This window comes from Protopterus annectens, chromosome 3.part1 (genome assembly GCF_019279795.1).
Source record: "Protopterus annectens isolate FY-2018-M chromosome 3.part1, PAN1.0, whole genome shotgun sequence".
Taxonomy (NCBI): domain Eukaryota; kingdom Metazoa; phylum Chordata; order Ceratodontiformes; family Protopteridae; genus Protopterus; species Protopterus annectens.
The window spans coordinates 1301715815-1301743235 of record NC_056732.1 but is presented as its reverse complement, the minus strand read 5'-3'; the positions used below and the strand labels follow the sequence as shown (position 1 = coordinate 1301743235).

General features: G+C 45.2%; 1 protein-coding gene across 1 annotated transcript in view; it reads right to left on the bottom strand.

Annotated features, from left to right (window-relative positions):
• The window catches only part of TMEM67 (transmembrane protein 67), a 4866727-nt gene that overhangs the window by 4394151 nt on the left and 445155 nt on the right, over positions 1–27421 (bottom strand). The gene's annotated exons all lie outside the window — the stretch shown is intronic.

The following is a 27421-nucleotide window of genomic DNA, read 5'->3' as shown; positions in this document are numbered from 1 at the left end:
AATGACATCCAGCACCTGCTTGCTTAGACTGGTTGCTGGGGGAGAATTCAAGAAATAAGCCAAGCTGCAAGATTTAGGATTTGCAGTTGCGGATGCAAGATCTGTCCTCCCTGCTGAGAGAGCAGGGTTGGGTACTGGTGTAGGTGCCAGGGTGGCACCGGTGACGTGCTGCACAGGAGTGGGTACCAGTGCTGGCGTGGCCAGTCCGGGGCAATCAGTATTGTTCTTGGTCTGTCCTGTCTTATCTTAAGCAATACTCTTGAGAGAAGGGGCAGGGGGAAGGCATAGATGAAGAGATTTACCCACTGGAAGGATAGGGCATCCCACTTTTCAGGCCCTGCTGCGAGGTGTTCTGGTGCAGAATATGCTGAGCTGGTGATTGCAGGGGGAGGCAAAGAGCTCTACGTCTGGGGTCCCCCATTTCTGAATCAGAAATTTGAAGGTGCTGAGCTCTAACTGCCACTAGTGTGGGTCTAGGAGATTTCTGCTCAAGTCATCTGCCAGTGAGTTTTGTTTGCCTGGCAGGAATTGAGCTTGCAGATGGACCTGCATGTCCAAGGGGTTCCCCCCCTGCTTGCTGATGTACCACATAACTGTGGTGTTGTCGGTTTTTATTAGTAGGTGTCCTGGTGAGAGTAGGGATCTGAAAGCTCTCAGAGCATGCTGCACTTGCCGTCCATGTCTGCCCCTGAGGCATAGTCTGATGAGTCTGTTAGGGTCTGGGCAGCATGGGGTTGAGTAAAGGGCAGTCCCTTGTTGTGGTTGCATGCTACTGCCACCAAAGAAACTCTGTCCTTAGACAAGGTATGACAGGAATGATGGTTTCCAGGTCCTGAAAATGTTGGCACCAAAGACTTTCTAAGTACCACTGAAATTTCCTCATATGCAGTCTGGCATACGGAATTAGTAGAATGCAAGAGGCCATGGAACCCTTGGGCCTGCAGGATGTTCCTTGCGGATAGCTGGGTTCTGATGGCCATTTGAGTAAAACAGTCTGTCAGATAGGCTTGTTTTTCTGGAGTGAGGAATGCTATCTGGGATGCTGTGTCCATGCTTGCTCCCAGGAATACAATCTTTTGGCTAGGGACTAGTTTTGATTTCTTTTCATTGATAGTGTACCCCAGGGAGGTTAGAAGGTTTTTTTACAAATGTCAGATGCTGCAACAGCATTTCCTGATTGTCGGCCTGAATCAGAATGGGTAAATTTGAATATTTCTCTGTTTGCAATAAGCAATGGCTGGAGCCAGGCATTTTGTGAATACTCTGTGAGCAGTGGATAAGCCAAAGGGAAGTGCAGAGAACTGATAATGCATAGATCCTGCCCTGAAGCGTAGATATTTCCTGCAGAAGTCCCTTATAGTGATGTGCAAATAGGCTTCTTTTCAGTCCAGGGTGACTAACCAGGCCATCCTTGGCTAGCATAGGTAGAAACTGCTGCAGGGTAAGCATTTTTAATTTTGGTACCACTAAAAAGGTGTTGAGAATTGAAAGATCTAGGATTGGGCACCAAGTGCCGTCTTTTCTGGGTACCAGGAAGGGTATGGAATAGAATCCTTGAACTGTCTGCTCCGCAGGAACAGGCTGAATGACCCTTATAGAGAGCAGGGATTGAACTTGGTTTTGTGCCTCTGCCCACTCGTTTGGAGGAAGGTCTGGAAACCCTTTTGAGGTTGGCAGAGTGTGGAAGTAAAATGTGTGCCCATGGGATACAATGTTGAGGACCCATCAGTCTTTCGTGATGGAAATCCAGTGTTTTGCATGAAGGGCTAGTTTTCCTCCTAGGGGCATAAAAAGTTGGGCAGAGGGGGTGGTGGTGTTGAGATGTCATTGGGAATTTGTTCCGTAAGGGGGTGGCTTAGCACTCCCTGCTTTAGAGGTGGAAGCACTCCATTGCTTACATCTCTGCATACCCTGAGACTGTAGTCTGGGTGGTCTGTTACCCCGGGGTCTAGTTTGAGATGTCCTTGAGGGGGCTGGAAAGGACCAATGTTTCGAGCGGCAATGCCTACTGAATCTAGGAGGCTGTACTTGCAAGAATTCTTTAACTGTCTGCATAGATTTAGCTTTTTCTTCCATCTTTTTAGAAACTCTTCTGCTTTGGTGCCAAAAAGATTGTCCTTGTTCAAAGGAGCGTCTAACAACTTTGATTTGACATGGCCTGGCAAGGTCTGGTCCTTAAGCCAAGTATGCCTTCTCAGAAAGTACAGTTGTGTGCACTTACTATAAATGTAGATGTTAGAGTGTACTCACTGTTGCAGTCATCACATTTAGGTTATCTGCCTGCAGGTAGCCCTCAGCCAGCCTGAATACCAGAGTCTTGGGATTTCTGTGTCAGATGTTGTTGCTTCTTCCATGATGTCAGGTCGTCAGGGGTATAAAACATGCAGCCGACACCATTACATCAGTTTTTCTTGCCTCAGATGTCAGGTGCCCCTACAATAGGAAGCAATTAAATGGTGTGGAACACCCCCAGTAAACAGCAAATACAAATAGTATAAGATGTGCCAAACCAAAAAGGATAGATGAAAACAAAGAATCAGAGGGCTGGATGGAGGGTAACCAGGACTGCAACAGTGAATACACTTGAACATCTACATTTATGGTTAAGTGTACACAACTGTACTATGTCTTCGTGTTTCATTGTTGCAGTCATTACATTTGGGTTGATTCCCAAAGCTAAGGAAAATGGAGGTAGATTTAAGAAGCATTAGGGCTGGCAATCAGGCCCTGTAAGACTGCTGTGGCAAATCCAGCTCTGGATTTAGAAAAGATAGGCAAGTGGTGATGCTTGGTGAAAAGTATGTACAGAGATCCAGGTTGCAGCTTCCAGGATGTCCCTGGAAGGGACTCCTCTGAGAAATGCAGCAGAGGTAGATGCAGCCCTAGGGGAATGTGTTCTTATCCCTGTGGGGTAGGTTTTCCATGGTGCTTGTAGCAGAAATGGATGCAGTATGCTATCCATTTAGAAATGGTTTGCTTTGAATTGGCCTTCCCCTCTGCCTCTGCAGCAAAGCTGACTAGCAGCTGGTCAGATTTTCTGAGAGGCTTAGTTCTGTCCAAATAGAATCTAAGCTGTCTGTGCACGTCCAGAGAATGTAGTATCCTTTCCCCTTTATTCTGAGGATTAGGGGGAAAAAGTAGGCAAATGAATGGGCTGGTTTAAAGCCACACTAGACACCACCTTGGACATGAAAGATGGGTTAGCCCCGAGGGAAACCCTATCCGCATGGAAGATAATGAAGGGTTCCACTGCCATAAGGGCTTGCAGTTCAGACACGCTTCTTGCTTTAGTGATAGTTAGAAGTAAGGCTGTATTCCGAGAGAGGAATTTCAACTCTGCTATAGCAGCAGGTTCAAAGGGGGGAGGGGGAGAAGAGTAAGTTTTTCCAATACAAAGTAAAGGTCACAGGCCGGAGTGGGAGCTCTCCAGGGGGGGTCTTAAATTTATGGCCCCTATAAGGGACTGTTTTACCAGAGGATGAGAGAAGAGGGTGGCTCAGTATTGTAATGAGCTGAGATGGCCGAGGCATGAATATTAATTGAAGAGAAGGATAGGCCCTTGTGGAACATTTCTGTTAAGTAATCCAGCATATGAGGTAAGCTGGGCACCATTGTGCCTATCCCCTGAGACTGGCTCCAGGAACAGTATCTTTTCCACTTTTCTGAATAGGATTTTCTAGTACTAGGCCTCCTTGCCTCAAGAATGACATCCAGCACCTGCTTACTGAGGGATGCTAGAGTTGAGCTCAGGGGATTAGCCAGGCTGTAAGGTTCAGGGTTTGAAGTGGAGGGTGCAGAATCTGGCCCGCCTGCTGGGACAGCAGGGAAAGAGTCCGAGGCAGATACCATGGTTGCAGCACTGTCAGACTGCGCAAAAGAGGGTACACTCCAGCACTGGTTACCATCAGGACTGCCTTGGACTTGTCCTGTTTGATCTTTAGAAGAACCTTTGAGAGGAGAGGCAGAGGGGGAAAGGCATAGACTGAGAGGCTTTTCCAGGTAAAGGACAGGGCCATCCACTTTCTAGGCTTGAGTGTGGGGAGTTCTGATGCAGTATTTGTTCAACTGATAGTTCTGAGGGGAGGCAAACAGGTCCACCTCTGGTGTTCCCCCCATCTGTTCCTCAAAAGCTTAAATATTTTGGGTTCCAGTTTCCATTCGTGTGGGTCCATGAGATTTCTGCTTAAGTCATCTCCCAGTGAATTTAGTTTGCCTGGCAGGAATTGAGCTTGTAGGTGCACTTGGTTGCTCAAGGCTGTGTTACCTTCTCAACTGTCCCTGATTTTGACTCAAATTTTAACTCTGTCCCTCTTAATCCCTCCTAAAACTAGTGACTTTTGGAGGAAAGGTGGTGAATTACACTTAATGAATAATGACAATAATTAAGAGTTATAAACTTCTTTTACTTCAGAAAATGTGTATTAATTCATATGCGCTGATTCTGTCAATGTTTCAAGTTAACAGCACTAATATTTTAAAAGTGTCCCTGATTTTTCCTTGACTTGTCCCTGATTCTGTCGAAATTTGTCCCCAATTGGTTGAGAGGTCTGTTTTCCACAGAGCCATGGCTAGTCTGCAGAGTGGGTAGGAATGGCCCCCCCCCCACCACTTGTTTATGTATCACATAACTGTGGTGTTGTCTGTCTTTACCAATAGCTGTCCTGGAAGAATTAGGTCTTTGAGAGCTTTCAGAGCATTCTATACAGCTAACATTTCTTTTTGATTGCTATGCATGTGCATCTGCCTTGGGTTCCACTTGCCCTGAATGCACTGCCCTGTCATGTGAGCCCCCCCATGCATAGTCTGATGCGTCTGTTAGGGTTTGGTCGACAGGGGGTAGAGTGAAAGTTAGTCCCTTGTGGCTGCAGGCATCTGCCCACCAAAAGAACTCTGCCCTTAGACAAGGAATGACAGGAAATATTGTTTCCAGGTCCTGAGAATGTTGACACCATAGACTTTTTAGATACCACTGAAGTTTCCTCGTATGCAGTCTTGCATATGGAATTAACAGAATGCAAGAGGCAATGAAGCCCAGAGCTTGCAGTATTTTCCTTGCAGATAGCTGGGATTTTGTGGCCAGAAGGTTGTCAAAGAAATTTGTTTTGCTGGAGTGAAAAATGCCATCTGGGAAGTTGTGTTCAAACTTGCTCCCAGGAATACAATCTGTTGGCAGGATACCAGGTGTGATTTTTTATTGATGGTGTGCCCCAGTGAAGTTAGAAGTCTCTTTACAAATGCCAGGTGCTGTAATAGCAAGTCCTGACTTTCTGCCTGAATCAAGCAATCATCCAAGTATGGGTAAATTTGAATTCTTCTCTGCCTGCAAAAGGCAATGAATGGCTGGAGCTAGGCACTTTGTGAATACCCAGGGCGCAGTAGATAAGAGAAAGGGAAGTGCAGAGAACTGACAGCGCATAGAGCCTGCCCTGAAGTGTAGGTATTTCCTGCAAGATTCCCTTATGGGCATGTGCAGGTAAGCTTTTTTTAAGTCTAGGGTTGCCAGCCAGGAATCCTTGGCTAACATAGGAAGCAGCTGTTGGAGAGTTGGCATTTTGAACTTTGGAACCACCAGAAAGGTGTTGCGAATATACATATCCAGGATAGGACACCAGGAGTTTTCTTTTCTGGGAACCAGGAACAGTCTTGAATAAAAACCTTGTCCCCTTTGTTCTGCTGGGACAGGTTGAATAGCCTTGATGCTGAGGAGAGAGAGTACTTGCATTTAGGCCTGTGCCCACTGGTTTCGGGGGAAGTCTGGTCATCTCTTTAGGGTTGGAAGTGAGTGGAAGTGGAATCTGTACCCTACGGAAACAATGTTCAAAACCCATTTGTCTTGGGTAACCTAATCCCAGTTTTTGCATGCAGGGCGAGCTTTCCTCCTAAAGGTGCAAGTAGTTGAACAAGGCTTGGAGGAGTTAAGGATAAGTCATTGTGCAATTTTACCATAGCGGGGTGGCTTACTACTCTCTGCTTTGGATGTGGGAGCACTCCACTGCTTAGACCTGTGCATAACCTGAGACTGAAGTCTTGGTGGTCTGCTGCCCCTGGGTTTGGACTGAGAAGGCCTGGAAGGGATTGGAAAGGACCAGTTCTTTGAAGACCAATGCCTACTGAATCTAGGTGGCTGTACTTGTAAGAAATCTTTAACAGTTTGCATAGATTTAGCTTTTTCCTCCATCCTTTTGAGGACGACTTCTGCTTTATTGCCAAATAGGCGCTCTTGGTTTAAGGGTGCATCCAGTAATTTTGCTTTTACATGATCTGGCAAGTTTTGTTCCTTAAGCCAAGCATGCCTTCTAAGTACAGACCCAGTGACAGCAGCCTTGCAAGATGCTTCTAAAGCATCAAAACCACACTGCAAAGTATGTTTACCAACTTGGTCAGCAGAATGCACTAACTCTTGTAAATCTGTGTGTTCTGCAAAGTCAGGAATCACCATTTTCTATTTAATTAGTCCCATAATATGCTGCTGATACTTTAACATATGAAAGTGGCAATTTAAAGCCCTAATGGCCAGAGTAGCAGACATGTATACCTTCTTACCCATCTGTCTAAAGCCCTAGAATCCCTGTCAGAAGGGGTAGGATTTTGGCAGTAGTAGCCTTAATGCCTTTTGGTCCTTGGGAAATTGTCTCTGGATCCGCAGTAGGATTCTTGAAAAGGAATTTGAGAGAGTCAGGTACTCTATAGTACCTGTCAGGTTTTCCTGGGAGCTGGAGGCAAAGTATCCGGGGTAAGGCTGGATTCCAAGAAGACATCTACAATCTCCAGAACAGGATGGACAGCTAGAGGCCTGTGCTGAGGCAGGTTTAAGCATTCCCTGAGTCTCTTTTTGACCGAGAAAAGTCCGGGCTTTCCCAGCGGAAATGCTCCTTAAGGGTATGCAAGGTTTCACTAAAAGAAAAATCTTCTAGAGGGGAAGTAGAGGGAACGGAATCCTCTGCATCAGAATCCTCATAGGTAGACAAGGGTAAGTCCTGGAAGTCAGAAGGAACAGAGATATAATTCCTGATAAGAAGGAAAGTCACTTCTAGGTCTCCTAGAGGGGGAAGGCTGGCTTCCCTAATTAAGGTAATAAGGTCTTCAGCCATTCTAATCCTTTGTTTTTGAGGCATGTGGGCCTGGGAATATGCTTTGGTCGTCGGTTTTCTAGGCGTACTGCAAACTTTAGGCCAGAGGAATTCAGTATTTTTGGCTTGAAACGAAGTTGTCTGTTTAATATGAAAATAGGTAGGCCTGAATACACCCTCAGAAGCCGGTGCCTGCACAGCGACTCCGTACCCATGCAAGAGAGAGACATCTGCAGGTTCCACAGTCAAATAAGCATCCCGTGGCATACCAGACTCCGAATGGGTCTCAGTAGAGGCCTGCGAATCTGTAGAAGCGGGTATCAGGGGCTGCAAAAGCACCTCACTGAGTACCGGCAGACTGGAGACTAGCTTAACGGAAGCGTCATCGTCAGTTTTGAACCTATGCAGTCTGTCTCTATCTTTATCCTTACTTTTTTAGGAAGATCGGTAGTCAGATGGCTTAACGAAGCCATTTCGGAGTATGGAAATAGACAGCGAAAGTATTTAGCTACAAAAATCGCCCGATGACTAATCGTTCGGGCATTGAACAAGGCACAAAACCGACAGCGAGGGATGTTGTGGTCTGGGCCTAAACAGGTGACGCAGTAAGAATGAAAATTTCTATGAGCTATTTGCTTTCCATTTTTTTCTGAGATCGGCTAGAGCAAGAAAAAAGGATCCCCAATGGAGTACTTATCTTTTAGAAGACTTCAGGTCTGAAACTCGAAAACGAAAATTTCAGGAGTCAGCCAACTGGCACTTGCGAACTGCTTCTGCTTTGAGCACCGCATGGCAAGAAAGACTGATGTAATGGCGTCAGCTGCATGTTTTATACCCCTGACTACCTGACATCATGGAAGAAGTGACAGCATCCGACGCAGAAATCCCAAGACTCTGGTATCCAGGCCGGCTGAGGGCTACCTCCAGGCAGATAACCCAAATGTGATGACTGCAACAGTGAAACACAAAGAACATCAGAACCAGTGACTGCTGCCCTGAAAGATGCTTCTAGGGTGTCAAAGCCACACTGCAATGTATGCTGGCTGGCTTGCAGAATGCATAAGCTTTTGCAATTCTCTGTTTTCTGCACAGTCTATAAAGGTTGCTATTTTTTGCTTAATAAGTTATATAATATGTTGCTAGTTCCTTCAGCATGTGAAACTGACAATTCAAAGCCCTAATGGTGAGAGTTGCAGAGGTATACACTTTCTTACCCCATCTGTCCAAAGCCCTGGAATCCCTGTCCGAAGAGGTTGGATTCTTAGCTGTGGAAGCTTTGATACTTTTACGCCCCTGGGAAATTATCTCTGGATCAGCAGTAGTATTTTTGAAAAGGAATTTGTCAGAACCAGGTACTCGGTAGTACCTGTCTGGTTTCCTAGGAGCAGGGGCTAAAGTATCAGGGGTAAGACTGGATTCCATAAAGACATCAACAATTTCCAGGGCTGGGGATATTGCTAAAGGCATATATTGTGGCAAATCTAGAAATTCTCTGAGTCTCTTTGTTCTGAGGATAGTCTTGGCATTCCCAATGGAAATGCTCTCTTAAAGTATGTAAGGTTTCACCAAAACAAAAGTCCTCTGGAGGTGAGGCAGAGGGAATGGACTCTTCTGCATCTGAATCCTCATAAGCAGATTAGGGCATGTCTTCATAACAAGATACCTCAGAGTCGTTGGAACTCTTGGTCTGTTGAAGCTGCAGAGAACTGGTCTTTTTTTCTCTTAGCAGGGAAAGGCTGGCTTCCCCTAATCAGCATAATAAGGTCTTCTGCCATTTTAAGCATTTGATGTTGTGGCAAGGAAGCAGGTGCATGTGCTTTGGTCGTCAGTTTTCTAGACAAAGTGCATACTCTTTGCCTTAGAAACTCGGTAGTTTTAGACAGAACTGAAGACCCGAAAGAAGTCGGTTTATGTCGAACATCGGTAATGCGAAGAACTTCCTCAGAAGCCGGTACTTGCTCAGCTGCTTCAGACACATCCAAGGTACAGACATCCGCAGGTTCCATAGTTGAAGAAGAGTCTCGCGGCATACCGGACTCCAAACGGGTTTCGGAAGAGGCCTGCGAATCCACTGAAGTGGGCATCAGGGGTTGCAAAAGAGCCTCACTGAGTACCGGCGAACTGGCGACTAGCTTAACGGAAATATCTTTGGCAGCTTTGGACCTGTGTGGTCTGTCTCTGTCTTTATCCTTACACTTTTTCGGAATATCGGTAGTCGGATGGCTTACCAAAGCCATTTTGGAATACGTAGATTGAGAACGAAAGTATTTAGCAACAATAAGGGCCCAACGACAAATGGTTCGGGCATTGAACAAGGCACAAAACCAACAGAGAGGTAGGTCGTGGTCTGGGCCTAAACAGGTGACGCAGTAAGAATGAAAATCACGGTGTGGTATTTGCTTTCCACAGGCAATTGTTAACTTTTTCTGACATCGTTTAGAGCAAGAAAAAAGAATCCCCAAAAGGGTACTTAGCTTTAGAAAACTTCAGGATTATTCAATTCGTAAATGAAAAACTCAGAGGCCAATCGGCACTCATGCGAACTGTTCTGCTTCGGGCACCATGGCAAGAAAGACTGATGCAATGGCATCAACTGCCTGTTTTTATATCCAGGACATCAGTCCTGGAGTGACAGCAACAGACACAGAAATACCAAGTTTCTGGTATTCGGGCCGACTGAGGGCTACCTGCAGGCAGATAACCCAAGTGTGAGGACTGCAACAGTGAAACACGAAGATCATCAAGAACAAGAGCAACTGCAAGATGCTAAACAGAAAATAAGAGGTTACCTCGATAATGTGCATGAGTTTAGAATGACTGCTGTTAAGCAAATGTTTTTTGATAATTCCACAGTAAAAAAACTTTTAAAACACCAACTCAGGAAAGAAAGTAGAAAGGGTTTGTCACCAAGCTGAGACAGCCTATAATAAGGAATATAAAGAGAGGTCCTGTAGAGGTACTAGAAATATTTAAGAAATGTTATGAAAATCTGTACAAAGCAGAGACATGGAAATCAACAAAATGTACAAATTGAAATTTGGACAGAGGAATTAAATATGCCAAGGTTAGAGGTAGAGGAGGTTCAATTACTAAGTTAGGATTGGAGGAGACAAAATAAAAATGGTGATGTACAACCAATCGACAAAGTCCCCAGGAATAGAAGGTATTCCTGTAGAGGTTTGTAAGCTAGGGGGAAAAAACTGAAAAATTTGGAAGGTTTTGTTTAACACTATTTTAAGAAGAGGAGAAGCACCAATATCCTAGAAGAAAGTGGTGGTGGCTATAATACCTAAAGAGGGTAAAGACCCATCAAATCCAGATTCATATAGACCCATCTCAATTCTAAACCATAATTATAAAACGTTTATAATTAAAATGGCTAAAAGAATGGCAAAGGTGATGCCAAAAGTGCTAGATATGGATAAATATGGTTTTATGGAGGGCAGGCAAAAATTTAACATTAACATACAATGATAATCCACAGGAAAGCAGACTAAGAAAATACCATTGCTGTTGGTGGGTCTTGATGCACAGAAAGCATTTGAGAGTAAGCTGGGATTTTAGGAGCGGGACAATGGAAGAATTTGCATTCCCCAAATAAAATTATAAGGTTCATTAGGAGGATATATGAGGGATCATTAGGAGGATATATGAGGGATCAAAGGTGAAAATTAAAGTGTCTGAGTTCCTCTCTGATAATTTATTTTTGAGAAGCAGAACCAGGCAGAGGTGTCCTCTTTCCCCTTTGTTATTTGCATTATATTTAGAACTGGCAAAGAAAATAAAGGACTCAGAAATTCAAGGATACAATTGGTATGGTAGTCAAGAAAAGAAGGCTTTATTTGCAGATATTATTTTATACTGGATAAAAACAGGAAAGAACATCTCAGTGTTGTGGAATACTTTGAGACAGTTTCAAGTATTTTGGTATACAAAATGAATGAAGCTAAAACAAAGGTAATAGCTGTTAACTGTGAACCCATACATCAATTGGTTCAACAATATCCATATTTATGGGGACATGATAAAATTAAGTACTTATAAGTACGGATTAAAACAGGAGTCTGTTGGGGCAGCTAAGGACATGTGGTAAGAGGTTAAACAAAAGAAAACGAAAAATGAGAAACTGGAAGCTTTGTTTTATGGATATGGATAGCAAGATGCAAGTTTTTCACATCACAGCTAACGCAAAAAATAATCTTGTTCCCAAATCACATCCTTTATTTTTCAATAAATCATAAATATCCACAACAGAAGAGTCCAACTGTTTCACAAGTGGGCAAAAATATTTAAAGCTTTTTGCCAAATGTTCAAACATTTCACCTATACTAGAGATTCCTGGCCTACTTGGAGGCGGTTTATTATTATGATTTTTTGGCAGCGCATTAAAAACAAATTCTACCACCGGAAATTCCACCATTGCTTTTTAGAAATATATGCTTGTTGAAGAGACAGTGCAGGATAACCTAATAAAAATAATATGCTGTCCATCCATTTGTAAAATACCCATACACATCTTAGTATAGGTTCATTTCTCATTATAGGTTCATACTAGGCTATCTGCCCTAGGGCATTTATAAGCCTAGCTAGAGTGTGTTTGGCTTTCGCTACCCATTTTAAATGAATTTTGCTATGCCCTTTTTCGAGGTTATAGGTTCATAGGGCAAACGACTGCTAGGGCCCTTACAAGCCTAGCCATGCACCCCAAACTATATGGGATGAGAGTATCACGAGTGTCTATTGGGGGATGGCAGCATGTTACTAGGGAGGTAACTAAGAATTTGTAAAGGGGGAGGATATTAGTTAGGATAATACTTTTTTATTCTATGTGGGCAAGACTGTAAATAAACTCAAGCGAAGGATTTCATGTCATCTGTCAGAAATCCGCTCTGGATGTAAAAATAATGCACTAGCCAAACACCTTTCTCTTCATAAAAGACACACAGGTTTTACGTTCCAGATCCTGGATCGCATAGACATGGGTGATCTTGAAGGAGACATCCCGAACATTCTGGAGAAACATGAACTCATGTGGCAATTAAAGCTGAACTCTTTTAGAAAGCCTGGACTAAACTACTACTGTTCAATTAAAAGTGCACTGGAACTTAGAAAATTGCCACATTGTTTACATGACTAATTGTACTTTATTTTATTTTTTTCTACAAATTGGTTTTAAATACCATTTTAAATCATTTGAAATTTAAGTGTATATTTTGTTTCCATCATCATACATATATATTTTTTTATTTTTATTTTTTTCTGGTTCTCTTTTTTCCACTTTATTCAAAATGATGGTAATAACAATACTAACTAATTATACAATTATATAGGTTTTTAGGATTCTTGTACACAGACCTGAAGAAGTCTAGAAGGACGAAAGCGATCTGTATTAACTTTTAGTTATGTACTCACCATAACTTCAGATGTTTGGGATCCATCTCGCCTACATTCTGACTGATGGGTTCGGAGCCGATCCTCGGCTCCGACTGCACGCTATGCCAAAGAGCGAAGTCTCTAATTGGCTGAGCTTACTATATCCCAGGATGCACCACTACCAGTCCCCCAGATCTAGTTTGTCCGCATACATGCACACATGCACGACCTGCTTATATAACATCGTCAGATGAAACAAGATAAACAGTAAAACTCAAAACCGTTCAATCTCTTCTGATCTCCAAGGCAGGGGAAGGAGGGTGGGTTTAGGAATGTAGGAGAGGGATCCCAAACATCTGAAGTTATGGTGAGTACATAACTAAAAGATGTTATGTGATCCTATCTCGCCTACATTCTGACTGATGGGACAGCGTCCCTAGCACCTGAATCGTGGGTGGCTCACTGGAAAACACTCCTGAGTACCGTGGAACCAAATGATGCTCGTCCTTTAGATGCCACATCCAATTTGTAGTGGGAAATGAAAGTGTGTGGACTGGACCAAGTAGCCGCAGCACAAATTTCCGATATAGCGAGCTTGGAATGAAAAGCTATAGAAGTAGCCATAGCTCTGGTAGAATGAGCTTTGATAGATGTTGTAAGTTGCTTATTCAAGAAGAATAAGCCTGAGTTATGCAATCTCTGATCCATTTGGAGATAGTAGCTTTGTGATGGTTTGACCCAATTTATTATCTGAGAAGGACACAAACAACTGGTCTGACTTACGAATTTGCTGAGTCCTGTCTAAATAGAAGCGTAATTGCCTGTGAACATCCAATTTATGGAGCGTGTATTCTGCTTCATTGGAGAATTTTGGGAAGAAAACTGGTAGCTCTAGAGATTGTTGGAGACAGAAACTAGAACAGACCTTTGGGACAAAGGATGGATTAGGCCTAAGTGATACTCTATCCTTGTGGAAAATCAAGTACGGTGGCTTAATAGACAGGGCTTGAAGCTCTGAAACTCTTCTTGCAGAAGTAATTGCAACTAAGAAGGCAGTTTTCCAAGACAGATATTTTAACTCACATGTAGCAGCCGGTTCAAAAGGGGAAGATGTTAATGCGCGAAGCACCAAATCAAGATCCCACGGAGGTGCAGGATGAAAAATTGGGGGTCTTAATAGGCTCGCACCTTTAATGAAAGTTTTGCATAGTCTGCTGCTCATCAAAGGAGGATCCATGGATTCGTGGAATTTAGAGATAGCCGCTAGTTGGACTTTAATAGTTGAGACAGAAGATCCTTGATTAAACAGGGATGTTAAGAATTTCAAAACCTCTGGGACAGGAGCAGAGACAGGGTCTAAGCCCTTGAGTTGAGCCCAGATAGCAAACCTCTTCCACTTACTGAGGTACAATTTGTTAGTGGTGGGTTTGTGGGCCGAAGATAAAATGTGAACAACTTCCGGGTCTAGTGTGTGCTGTCTAACTAAAGTCGGAAGTGGAGGAGCCAAGCTGTCAATTTCAAAGATTGAAGGGACTGATGCCGATGTCCCGACTGATGGATTAGCAAGTCCGGAATTAGGTCTAAAGTCCACGGATCGTCCACCACATGCTTCTTCAGGTAAGGAAACCATACCTGACGAGGCCAGAATGGGGCAATCAGTATCATTGAGGACCCCAATTGAGAAGCTTTTTGAATAACTTTGGGGAGAAGTGGAATTGGAGGAAAGGCATAAAGTAGCCCTGTTGGCCAAGGTTGTGCTAGAGCATCCATAGCTGGTACTCCCTGATGTGGGATCAAGGAGAAGAACCTTTGGCACTTGGTGTTTAGTGGAGTTGCAAATAGGTCGCAGCACGGCGTCCCCCATCTCCTGAAAACCTGAGCTGCTACTGTGTGGTTTAGAGACCATTCGTGAGGAGAGAGAATTGTCCTGCTCAATTTGTCCGCCAATATATTTGACCTTCCCAGGATGTGGGTCGCTACCAAGAAGCGGTTGGTAGCTACAGCCCATTCCCACACTCTCATGGCCTCTCTGCAAAGGGGGTACGATCTGGTCCCTCCTTGTTTGTTCAGATACCAGACCACCGACATGTTGTCTGTGTGGATGGCGATGATGCCCTGAGGAAGAAACTTGTGTAAGGCCTGTAGGGATAGAAGTACAGCCCTCATCTCCAACACGTTGATGTGGAGGAGAGCTTCGTCCGGAAGCCAGGAGCCCTGAACTAGCCTGCCCAGACAATGCCCCCCCCACCCTATCTGGGAGGCATCTGTCATCAGGGTAACCACTGGAGAGGGAAGAACAAAGGGTTTTCCTTGATCCAAATTGGATGTCTGAAGCCACCAGCGAAGGTCCGTTTTGCATATTTCCGTGATCATGATGTGATGATTGAGAGGGAGATCCTGAAAGGACCATTGAGTTGACAATAGCCACTGAAGAATTCTCATGTGCAATCTCGCCAGAGGAACTAAAAGAACCGTGGCAGACATTGAGCCTAAAACCTGTAGAACCATCCTGGCTGGGGCTTTGGATCTCGAGATCAGAGCTTGAACTTGGCCCTGTAAAGTTTGGATCCTTTCGGCAGGAAGAAAGACGCGCATCAATCTTGAGTCTATCTCTGCTCCTATGAACTTTATGCGTTGAGAGGGCAGCAAGACAGACTTTGACCAATTGAATGTAATCCCCAGGGTAATACCCAGGGAGATGGTGGCTTTGAAGTTGTCCATTAGTAGATGCCTGGTGGTGGCAGTCAGGAGCCAGTCGTCCAGATAGGGAAACACTTGGAATCCAAGACTTCTAAGGTGAGCCGTCACTACTGCCAAACACTTGGTGAACACCCTGGGGGCTGTGGTGAGACCAAAGGGCAGAGCGCAAAATTGGTAATGACGGACTCCCAGGCTGAAGCGCAGATACCTCCTGGACGCCTGATATATCGGTATGTGATAATAGGCGTCCTTGAGGTCTATGGAGCACATCCAAACATCCTTCTCCAACAATGGGAGAATGGATTGTAACGTGACCATTCGAACTTGGATTTCGTGACGGATTGGTTCAGTCTGCTGAGATCCAATATTGGTCTCAGGTCCCCTGTCTTTTGGCACTAAAAGAACCTGGAGTAATTTCCTGATCCGATCTGGTCTGTGGGGACCGGTTGGATGACTCCTTTTTCTAGCAGCTTTAAAGCTTCTGCGGCTGCCATTTCCCTTTGACTGGGTGGTGGGTCCGGGATTCTTTTGGACGGTGGGGAGTATGTGAATGGGATGGTGTAACCTCCGGCAATGATCCGGCACCCATCTGTCCTGAGTGATTGACTCCCAGGCTTTTAGGTGCTTGGCAACGACACCCGACTGGCTCCGGAGCAGCACAGCCGGGCAATCCCTCATGACGTGTGGGAGGCTGAAGAGCCACGAAAGGACTCGCGGTCTCCAGAATTGCGGGGCCCTCTGCCGCCTCTGGGACGGCGTCTCCCTGAAAAATTTCCCGTCCTCTGCCTCTGGAAGGGGAATCTTCCTGCTGTTGGGAGAAAAACTTACGAGATTTATGGAACCACATTTTCCCTCCTTTAGCCTTGGGGTAAGGCCGAAAGGGGATGGAATAACGGGCTCCTACGGCAGATAAAGTTTTTCCCTCTTGCTCACAGCGGGTAAGGGTGTCTTTAACCTTGGGTCCAAACAAGGAGGACCCATCAAAGGGAGCGTCGGCGAAGGAAGACTTGAAGGCCTCCGCAAACTGACACAAGCGGAGCCAGGCTTGTCTCCGTAGAGCCACGCCTGTGCCTGCCGCTCTACCCGCCCCTTCGGCCGCATAGGAAATGAGCCTCATGGACGAGTTAGAAATTGACATAAGGATAGCCAACTGAGAGCTAACCGACTGGGCTAGCTGCTCAGGTAGGTTACCTGAGAGGGAATCTGACAACTCCTTGACCAGATCCCTCTGAAGCCTGGTAAAATGTGCCAAATAATTCAGAGACCTTAAAGTAAAGGCCGCTGAAGTCAGGGTGCGCTTCCATTACCTGTCCATACTCCTAGACTCCTTATTAGGAGGATGGATGGACGTTGAAGCCTCTGCCACGTCCTGTTGTGTAGCAGATGCCACCACCATGGCATCTACAGCCACGCCTTTAGTGAGGAACTCCTTCTCGGGGAGCAGACAAAAATTTATTTGGACGAGAAGGGACTGGTTCCACGGTATCTGGATGTTCCCACGCCGACAAACTAAATCCAGAAGCTCGTCAAGGCGGAGACACCCAGGAGGCGGAGGGCTGAGCCCCAAAGGCCTTGAGGAGCACTGACTCATCAGCAGAGGGGGTTTGGATATCCAGCCACCTCGTTGTTTAAGGATCTCTAAGATGTCTGCAAATGAGACATCATCCGAGGACGACTGGGACCCTCTGCATCATCAAGATCAGTGTCTGATGTAATAGACTCGGGGAGTCCACGTGCTTCCTCTTGCACGATCTCTTCCTTGGGGTTCCTCCAAGACAACTCAAGAACCCTCAGGAGGAGGGGAACCCCACTGGGGTAACCTCAGGCCCCGGGCTCCGCTGACTACGGACAGGGGAACTGCCAAAGACCCAGTCTCCACGCCCGGGAAGGTGCCGGTAAAGCCGGAGAGATGGTCAAGAGGACTTGGCCAAGGCACTCCTCATGGCTCTGAAAGCCGGACCCCAGAATCCTGGGAGTGTCCGTCCCGAGCCGTGATAGCCGACGGAAGTCCCGCAGCAGCACCGAGGGGAGACTCGGAACCGAAAGCATAGGTCCCAAACATCACCCCAGGTCCAGCTGAAGAAGTCCGCTGCATCAAACTCGGACCCGAAGGCCGGTTGGAGTAAGGGTCGGAGCCGACCCTAAGATCTCCACCAGCTCCAACAGCACCTGCTCCGACGGAGCAAGCAGTCGGAGGAGGAATGGCAATGGGGTGGGCAGGTCATCGGCTCGAAGCCAACTGGGTCGGAACCGAAACAAATTTTGGAAGACTGGGGACTGGAACAGTCTTTGGAGCACCCTGTCTATATCAGAATCTGACATCCTCAAGACCGAGAGGAAACAGAACGGGTTCGAGACGGCCTCCAACGGCCCCAAAGGGCTAGGGGACCGCCCGAGGTGACTCGATGAGTATCCGCGCCGAGGAATACACACACCAGATTCCATCGGTGCGAGGTGGACTTCGCGCCGAGGAGGAAGTGTCTGAGCGGGCGACCCTTGTCGGCCCGAGACCAGTGGAGCCGGGTGACCCGCCTCTCGATGCCCCAGCCATCGGCTCAAGCCAGAGGAGTCGATACTGGTGGCATCGAGGCAGACCGTTCGACCTCGGCTCCAAGTCCTTGGAGCCGAAGGAGAGGCCTGCCTATGTCTCTTAGCGGTCGGATCCGACGGACTGGTCGGAACCGACGCCTTTCTTCTTGGCGGAGAAGGAGAGGATGCCAAGGCTTCTTCAAAAGAAGGTTTAATTAACCCCTTAAGAATTAATTTATTTTTCCTCTCCTGGAGGACCCTTGAGGAGAAAGCGTGACATACGCTACATGATTCCTGTAAATGTTTTGCACCTAAGCAATACACACAGAGCGAGTGATCGTCCGTGATGGACATTTTGAAACTACATTTGACATTTTTAAAGCCCGAAGGCCTAGGGTTCTGAGACATTATGAAGAGAATTTCAGTAATCTGACAGGAAAACACAATTTACTGACTTACTGACTAAACCCTTTAAGTATATATAACAGTTATGGCTAAAAAGCGCCAATGACAGGTAATTTTCAAAACCTTGAAAGAACAAACAGAGCTACAAAGATATTCAAAGCCTTTTGCTCTATAGGTAAGCTATAGGAGGGTTGACCGACCGGGAAGGCCCTAGATGAAGGGGGCCTACCAAACTCAACCCAATCACACAACAAAGGTCTTCAACAATTCAACCAATCACACAACAATGAGAAGAATAGCCGTTAAAACAGCTTTTGAGGCAAAACAGCAAAACTGACAGAAAAGTTAGTTAAATAACTACTCAGCCCAGCCAGCTCGAGACCACGTCTTCGCAGGTTAGCGGCAAACGAGATCTGGGGGACTGGTAGTGGTGCATCCTGGGATATAGTAAGCTCAGCCAATTAGAGACTTCGCTCTTTGGCATAAGCGTGCCGAGTCGGAGCCGAGGGATCGGCTCCGAACCCATCAGTCAGAATGTAGGCGAGATAGGATCACATAACATCAATAGGTTATGAAAATAGAAACTGATTTTTACATGCAAAATGTATATGTATATATTTATATATAATTTTTGATCGCAAAATGAACTAAGGTTGATATATTTCCAGCCATGTAGTATATTGCCTTGTATAAAATCACAGACTTAATAATCTACTTAATAATTTGGTTAAATAAGATGTACCATTAAAGTACATTAGGGCTATATATTATTATGACAGCTACTAGGTGGGGCAGGACCAGCTCGAATGTCACACTGATGGGGGAAGGGATGTGAATTTAACATGTGTACCAATAACACTGTTTTACAGCACAATAAACCACTCCCATGCCTGATAAAAAGTATATATATATATTTAGAAAGCTTGTGAGGAAATTATTACTCTATTTTTGTTTTAATTGGATCGCTTGTCTTTGTACTTAATAAATGATTTTCGACTGGAAACAGACTGCCTGCCTTGCTTGGATTACTTTCGAATACTTAATAATGCTGTAGAATTATATATTTTCTATTATTACTTTTTGACTTGACGAGTTTACGTTTGCTACTTCTACTACTATTGTCTGATCTGATTAATATACAGTGATTAACTAGAAATATATGGACTGAAAATCTTCCACACAGAGAAGTTTCTTACACTGTTTTGATAATACTTTTTTACTGACAGCATCTGTCCATAAGGTACATGGTGGCCAGACCGGGGGGTAAATTTACTATTTCCTATTCAATTGTCAAAGTTTTGTTTGACTAGGGGTCAGGGATGAACTGTGTTTTGAATGGGAAGCCTATTCCGTGGTGCATGGAACCTTTGGGACACCATCAGCATATTCTGTTATATTACAAGCGAAGTTCAGATCCTTGGGTCTAGTGTTTCTGGTGCTGTTTGTTTTGCTCATATGCAACAGATCCAGGAGAGATGGGTCTGAAGAAGCCCTGTAAGACAGGCAAAGATACCCTCTCAGCAGCCTACATTAGACTTAATACCGAAACAAAGCCTTTAGCAATCAGTGTAGAAGGTGGTATTCATGCCCTGAATTCTCCTTGTGAGAAACCTTTGTGGCATGGTTAGATTAATAATGCCAAAGGGGAATTGTATTCAATGACAGGTCTGATAAGGCAAGAGTAGAATGGTACTATAATTTCCTTTGACCTTGATGCCGTACCTTTACCTACAGGTTGAGCGACATAAAATGATATTACTATCGTAGCTACATGTTAGTCAAAGGCCAGATTGCGATCTACCAATGTTCTCAAATCCCCTACTACTGGGTTGACTTACAGGTGTTTTACTTATGGAATAATCAACTTAGGTTGACAGTTTCTCAAGTGGCATTATAATGCATGTTTTGGCATTGAGCTTTAGGCCGTCACTTTGGTACCAGATATCTGTCTGTGTAAAAGCCTCTTACAAGATGTTGGTGTCTTGGGGGGATCTACAATAGCTCCCAATTTACAGTCATCTACAAACTTGGCAAGTTAGAAGCCTTGAACATTAGCCTTGACTTCTGAGAAGTAGATGCCAAACAGAAGCAGGCTCAGCACAGATTCCTGGGGTACTCCACCAACCAGTAGGCAAATCCAGAAATACAACTGAGAGCTGGAGAAACTAGAAAACTCAGTTTATTGAGACAGCAAAAACAATGATTAGGTGCTTTCGTAGTGAAAACTTAATCAGAATCAATAAACCACCTAAAACACCATCCTTAAATACCCCCATCCACTTAATCACATGATTCATAGCACACGACCCAATGATGCAAACTAATTACATAGCTAGTTTACTAAAACGTCCCACATTGTTCTAAAAACAAAAATGTTATATACAAATTCTAAAGACTAACAAATCTAAAAAATGGGGATGTCATACTACACAAGATTTAAGCCTTAAAACACCAGATCTTAAAAGACCCTCATTTAAATCAGGGGGGGTCATGGCATTCAATCTAATCTGTCAACACAACTCATTTTCTTCTAATACATCCCCCCCTTGCTTAATCCTTGTTTTTGCTGTCTCAATAAACTGAGTTTTCTAGTTTCTTCAGCTCTCAGTTGTATTTCTGGATTTGCCTACTGGTTGGTGGTGTTTGGCCTGGTCTGTCATTTCTGTGGTTATCTGGTGATTTGTCCTGGGGTACTCTGCTGATGGCAGTCTCTTGGTGGAGATGGTCTCACCAATCCTGACTTCTTGGATCCTGTCCGAGTCAGCAGGCAACTCAGTGAGTTATATAGGGATTTACACCTATCTCAAGAGAGTTTAACAATGTCTGGGTGGGTTATTGTATTGAGTACCTCGATGACAGCAAGATACAATGTATGTATTGTTTTACCCTCATCCATAGCCTTGGTGACCCTCTCAAAGAAGTCTATCAAGTTAAGTAGGCATGGCCTTTCCTTAAAGCCAAACGGAGATGTAACAGCGTTTGTAAATTGCCAATATCCTTATTTATCATTTCATGATAAATCATTGCATGGATTTGCTTATTAGGCTTGTTAGACTGATGGGTCTTCAGTTCCCTGGGTCAGTTGATGGTCTGACCTTGTGGAAGGGAATGACTGTTAAGGTCCTCCAGTCACTTGGAATGTAGCCTGTTTCACAGCTGTAGTTGAAGTGTGTCAGAAGTGGTCCACATAGGTAGTGTTTTAGACTGTTCAGGAGGCAACTGGGGAGGTTGTCGGGACACACTGATGCAGTGTTCTTGGCTTCAATGAGTACTGCCATTACCTTTTCCCTGCTAATAGTTGGGGAGTAGTATGCTGGAGAGCATTTCACTTGGTGGAGCATGGAGGCTGGTAGGGAGACAAAGTTTAAGCTGAACTTATCAACCAGTAGATTTGTTATGTCACCCTGACCATGAAGGTGGTACCATTCACCATCAGTTCAGTACACTACTGTGTGTTACATTTAAGGTTCTGGACATAGCTGAAGAAGGTCTTGCGAATATCCTTAGCCAGTAAGATTATCTTAATCTCATTGTTGGCATTGTTGGACCTCTTAGCTTCTTGTTTAGTTGTATAAGACAGCACTTGCCTTTAAAGGACTTGTTGCTCCTCCTGACTTTGGCCACAGACTTTCTTCTTTTATTATATACACTGTTAAGGTGAGGATTCCACCAGTGGGGTTTGTTCTGAGATTACTTCTGGTAGGTACAGCATCCTTTATGCAGCCAATTTACATTTGTAGAGAGACTCCGTGAATAAAAACAGGATGTGGTTTGCCTACGAATAGTTCCTATTACTGGTTTTAGATGGGTTTTCTGGATTGATTTTTACTTCAAAGGAGACAGCTCTATGATCCAATCTCAATAGTGAGGGTGTGACATGGGAGGGGGGATGCTCTCCCATGTTTGAGTACCAGATCCAGTATGTTTGATCCTCTAGTTGGAGCTTGCACTACCTTTTCCAGGGTGTTTGCATCATTACAGTCCAGGAATCATTGTGCAGCAGGTGAGTCTTAGGCAGTTTAAGTTTTCCAGTCTAGAGAGAGGTAGTTGAAGTCACTAGTTTGGATGATGAGTGTCTCTAGTAGATTTAGGTACGAGTCGTGAGACTCTAGGGGCACAGATGATGATGAAGTTAGCCATGACATGGTGAGGGATCTTGTCTATGGTGACATGGACGAGGATGAGTTCCATGGTATCATGTCTGACCAACCTAGAGCTATGTTTGTTGCCAACATAGATTGAGACACCTCCAATTCTGGCACCGGTTTGTGGTGATGCTGGTCTAAATGTACAGAAAGCTATGTAGTCTTGCACTGCGGAGTATGTTCTACAACTTTAAACCAAGTCTTGGCAATGACACAGATATAATGAGGGCTTGAAGAGTGTGGAGTCTTCTGTTTATTCCCTTAACATTGAGTAGTAACACCTTAAATTTGCTTGGAGACTTTCGATATGCTGGCAGTTTTGTCTTTTTATTACTGCCTAAAAAAGCTCTAAGGGGGGTGGATAAAGTTTTAGCCAAAACCCAAAAGCCTGTGGGGGGGGGGTCTAGCCCATCCTTGGTAAAGCAACGTGGTCTGCTGACCATGTTCAAACATGCTGACAAATACTGGATCCCCCTAGAATAACATCAGAAACTAAGCCAGTTATTACAATGAATCATTTTTATGTTCATACTGTGGCATCATCCTTCGTAAAGATAGGTATTAGCCTTGCACTGAGCAGCATTCTATCTGACACATTCTAACATATCCGTTGTATCACCTTCTCCTCTTTCAGCTGTTCCCATTAGGGGTCACCACAGCGGATAATCTGTTTCATTTCTTCCTGTCCTCTGCATCTTGCTCTGTCACATCAACCACCTGCATATCCTCTCTCCCCACATCCATAAACCTTATCTTAGGCATTCCTCTTTTCCTCTTACCTGGCAGCTACATCCTTAGCAACCTTTTCCCAATATACCCAGCATCCCTCCTCAGCACGTCCAAACTAATGCAATGTTGCCTCTCTGACTGTCTCCAAATAGTCTAACCTGAGCTGACTCTCTAATATATTGATTCCTAATCCTGTCCATCCTTGTCACACCCAGTGCAAATCTTCTGCCACTTCCAGCTCTGACTTATGCCTTTTTGTCAATGCCACTATTTCCAACCCATACAATATAGCTAGTCTCACTACCCTCTTGTAGACCCTTCCCTTTCACTCTTACTGGTACCAGTCTGTCACAAATCACCCCTGACACTTCTCCACCCATTCCACCCTGCCTGTACTCTCTTCTTCACCTCTCTTCCACACTCACCATTACTCTGAACTGTTGATCTCAAGTACTTAAACTCATCCACTTTCGGCAACTACTCCCTGCATCCTCACCATTCCTCTATCCTTCCCTCTCACTCACACACACATATTCGGTCTTAGCCCTGCTGACCTTCATTCCTCTCCTCTCTAGAGCATATCTCCGCCTCTCCGAGGTCCCCTCAACCTGGTCCCTACTCTCACTACAGATCACAATGTCATCTGCAAACAACATAGTCCATGGGGCCTCCTGTCTGATCTCGTCTGTCAACTTGTCCATCACCACTGCAAATAAGAAAGGGCTCAGAACTGATCCTTCATGTAATCCCACCTCCACATTAAATGCACCTGTCACTCCCACTGCAGACCTCACCACTGTCACACTACCCTCTTACATATCCTGTACCACTCTTACATACTTCTCTGCCACTCCCAACTTCCTCATACAATACCACAACTCCTCCCTAGGCACCCTATCATATGCTTTCTCCAAGTCCATAAAGACACAATGCAAAGTACAGTTATGTACACACACTATAAATGTAGATGTTAAAGTGTAGTCACTGTTGCAGTCATCACATTTGTGTTATTCCTGCCAGGGTAGCCCTCGGTGGCCTGAATACCAGAGGCTTAGTACTCTGTGTCAGTTGCTGTCGCTTGAGGACTGACGTGTCAGGTCATCAGTAGTATAAAGAAAGGCAGCCAACACCATTACATCAGTTTTTCTTGCTCGAACCTGTCAGGAGTCCCCAAGTTAAGAGACCAGGTTCTGGTGGAAGAACCCCACCAGTGGAAAATAAACACCAATATGTCCCACGTAAGAAAAAAAGAGAATAAAGGGGGATGGAAGGAGGGAAACCAGGACTGCAACACTGAATACACTCTAACATCTACATTTATGGTAAGTGTACACAACTGTACTATGTTCTTCATGTTTCAGTGCTGCAGTCATCACATTTGGGTAGATTTGCAAAGCTGAGGAAAAGGGTGGAGGAAGTCAAGGAAACTAGGGGCTGGCTAGAATGCCCTACACGACTGCAGAGGCAAACCCTGCCCTGGATTTGGAGAAGAGAGGCAGGTGGTAACGCTTGGTAAAAGTGTGAACAGATGTCCAGATGGCAGCCTCAAGGATGTCCCTGGTGGGGAGTCCTCTTAGGAAAGCTGCAGAGGTGGAGGCTGCTCTGGTGGAGTGTGTCCTGACCCCACTTGAGGGGAGGCTTTCCATGCTGCTTGTAGCAGAAATGGAGCAGTGTGCTATCTGTTTGGAAATGATTTTGCTTGGAGATGGCTTTACCTTATGCCCCTGTAGAAAAGCTAATCAGCAATTGATTAGACTTTCGGAAGGATTTACTCCTGTTCATATAGAATCTGAGCTGTCTGTGCACATCTCGAGAGTGAAGAAACCTTTCCCCCTTGTTCTGGGGATTAGGAAAGAAGGTGGGCAGAAGAACGGATTGGTCGAGAGCCACACTGGACACCACCTTAGGCATGAAGGATGGGTTAGTTCTGAGGGATACCCTGTCTGCATGGAAGATGATGAAAGGTTCCGCAGTCATGAGTGCTTGCAGCTCAGAGACTCTTCTAACTGAAGTTATGGCCAAAAGGAAACCTGTCTTCCAGAAGAGAAATTTTAGCTCTGCAGAAGAAGCTGGTTCAAAGGGGGGGGCAGGGTGAGCTTTTCAAAGAAAAATCTAAGGTCCCAAAAGCTGGCATTGGTGCCCTTCTGGGGGGGCCTCAAGTTGCTAGTCCCTCTGAGGAACTGTTTGATCTAAGGGTGTGAGAAAAGGGGCTGCTCAGTGGGAAAATGAGCAAAAATAGCAGAGGCATGAATTTTTAAAGAAGAGAAAAACAGACCACTGTGTAGTAGGTCAGCTAAGTAATCCAGGATGAAAGGGATGAAGGGCTGTGCCATACTGGCTCCCCTAGCCTGGATCCAGGTGCAGAACCTTTTCCATTTATCTGCATGACTTTCTGGTGCTAGGACGTCTGGCCTCACGGAAAACATCCAGAACCTGTTTACTTAGAATGGCAGAGTGGTTGGGGGTTATGGAATAAGCCAAGCTGCCAAACTGAGTGTCTGCAGTTTGGGATGCATGAATCCCCCTTCCCTCTGTGTCAGGAGGTTTGGAATCCGAGGACGATGGAATGGAGGCAGCTGGGGCAAGCTGTGCAGCAAGGGGTACCCAGTGTTGTCGGGGACAGTCTGGAGCTATAAGAATGGTCCCTGTTTTTTCCTCCCTTAATTTGAGCAGTACTCTGTGGGTGAGAGGTAGGGGAGGAAAGGCATAGACCGATAGATTTACCCAGGGGAAGGACAGGGCATCCACTTTCCTAGCCATGCAGTGATGCTCCATGGTTCAGAATTTTCTGAGCTGATGGTTGGTGTGGGAGGTAAAGGGGTCGACCTTCAGGGTTCCCCATTTCTAAGTTATTAGGGTGAAGGTACTTCTGTTGAGTTGCCACACGTGTGGGTCCAGGTGGTTTCTGGTTAATTTGTCTGCCAGAGAGTTGAGAAAGCCTGGTAGGAATTGTGCTAACAGGTGTAGTTGCATGTAAGAGGCTGTGAGCTAAAGGGTCATGGCCAGCCCTGCATAGTGGATAGGAGTGAATCCCTTCCTGCTTGTTGATGGACCACATCACAGTGGTGTTGTCTGTTTTGATCAGGAGAAATCCTGGAGAGAGAAGGGGTTTGAAAGCTATCAAGGCATGCTGCACAGCCATCATCTCGTTTTGATTGATGTGCAGAGGGATTTCCTGAGGGCTCCATTGGCCCTGTATGCACCTGCCATCCAGGTGTGCACCTCAAGCGTGATCTGATGCGTCTGTGGTGAGGGTCTGGGTGGTGGGGAGATGAGTAGTCCCTTGTTGTGGGAGCATGCTGTTGCCCACCAAAGAAACTCCTTTCTGAGGAAAGGAATTATAGGTAGAATAGTTTCCAGGTCTCAAAAGTGTTGACACCAAAGGTTCTTTAGGTACCACTGAAGTTTCCTCATGTGCAGTCTGGCACATGGAATGAGTAGTATGCAAGATGCCATGCACCCCAGAGCTTGCAGGATCTTCCTTGCAGATAGCTGGACCCTGGTGGCTAGCTGAGAGAAGTAGGCGGTCAGGAAATTTTGTTTCTCTGGTGTAAGGAATGCCATCTGGGATGCTGTGTCCAGACTTGCTCCCAGGAAGATTATCCTTTGGGTGGGCACCTGTTTGGATTTCTTTTCATTGACTGTGTATCCTAGGGAGGTTAGTAGTGTCTTTACAAAGGCCAGGTGCTTGAGCAGCTTTTCCAGGCTGTCTGCCTGAATAAGGCAGTTGTCTAAGTATGGGTAAATCTGAATATTTCTTTGTCTGCAAAAGGCAATGGCCTGAGCCAGACATTCTGTAAAAACTCTGGGAGCAGTAGATAAGCTAAAGGGAAGTGCAGAGAAATTAAAGTGTTGAGATCCTACCCTGAAGAGGAGATATGTAACTGCATGATTCCCTGATACGAATGTGGAGGTAGGCTTCTTTTAGATCTAGGGTGGCTAGCCAGGTGTCCTTGGAGAGCATGGGTAGCTGCTGCTGGAGGGTGAGAATTTTGGTATCACCAGGAAGGTATTTAGAATAGAAAGATCGGGGATGGGGCACCAGGTGCCCTCTTTTCTGGGCACCAGGAAAAATCTGGAGTAGAAGCCTTGGCCTATCTGTTCTGCAGGAACGTGCTCTATTGCTCTCATAGAGAAAAGGGAAGAATTTGCTTTTGAGCCTCTGCCCACTGATTTGGTGGTATATCAGGGAATCCTTTTGGGGTTGCAAGGGTATGGAAGGAAAATTTGTATCCCTGAGACACAAAGTTCAGAACCCACTGATTCTTGGTTATGGAGGCCCAAGTGCTTCAGTGAAATGAGAGTTTTCCTCCTATGGGTAAATGAAGGTGGGCAGAGGGGGGAAGAGGAGGTGAGTCACTGAGTTCTTACCATAAGGGGGTGGCTTAGAACTCCCTGGTTTTGAAATGGAGGTAGTCCACTGCTTAGATCTTTGCATTCCCTGGGGCTGCTGTCTGGGGGGGTCTCTTT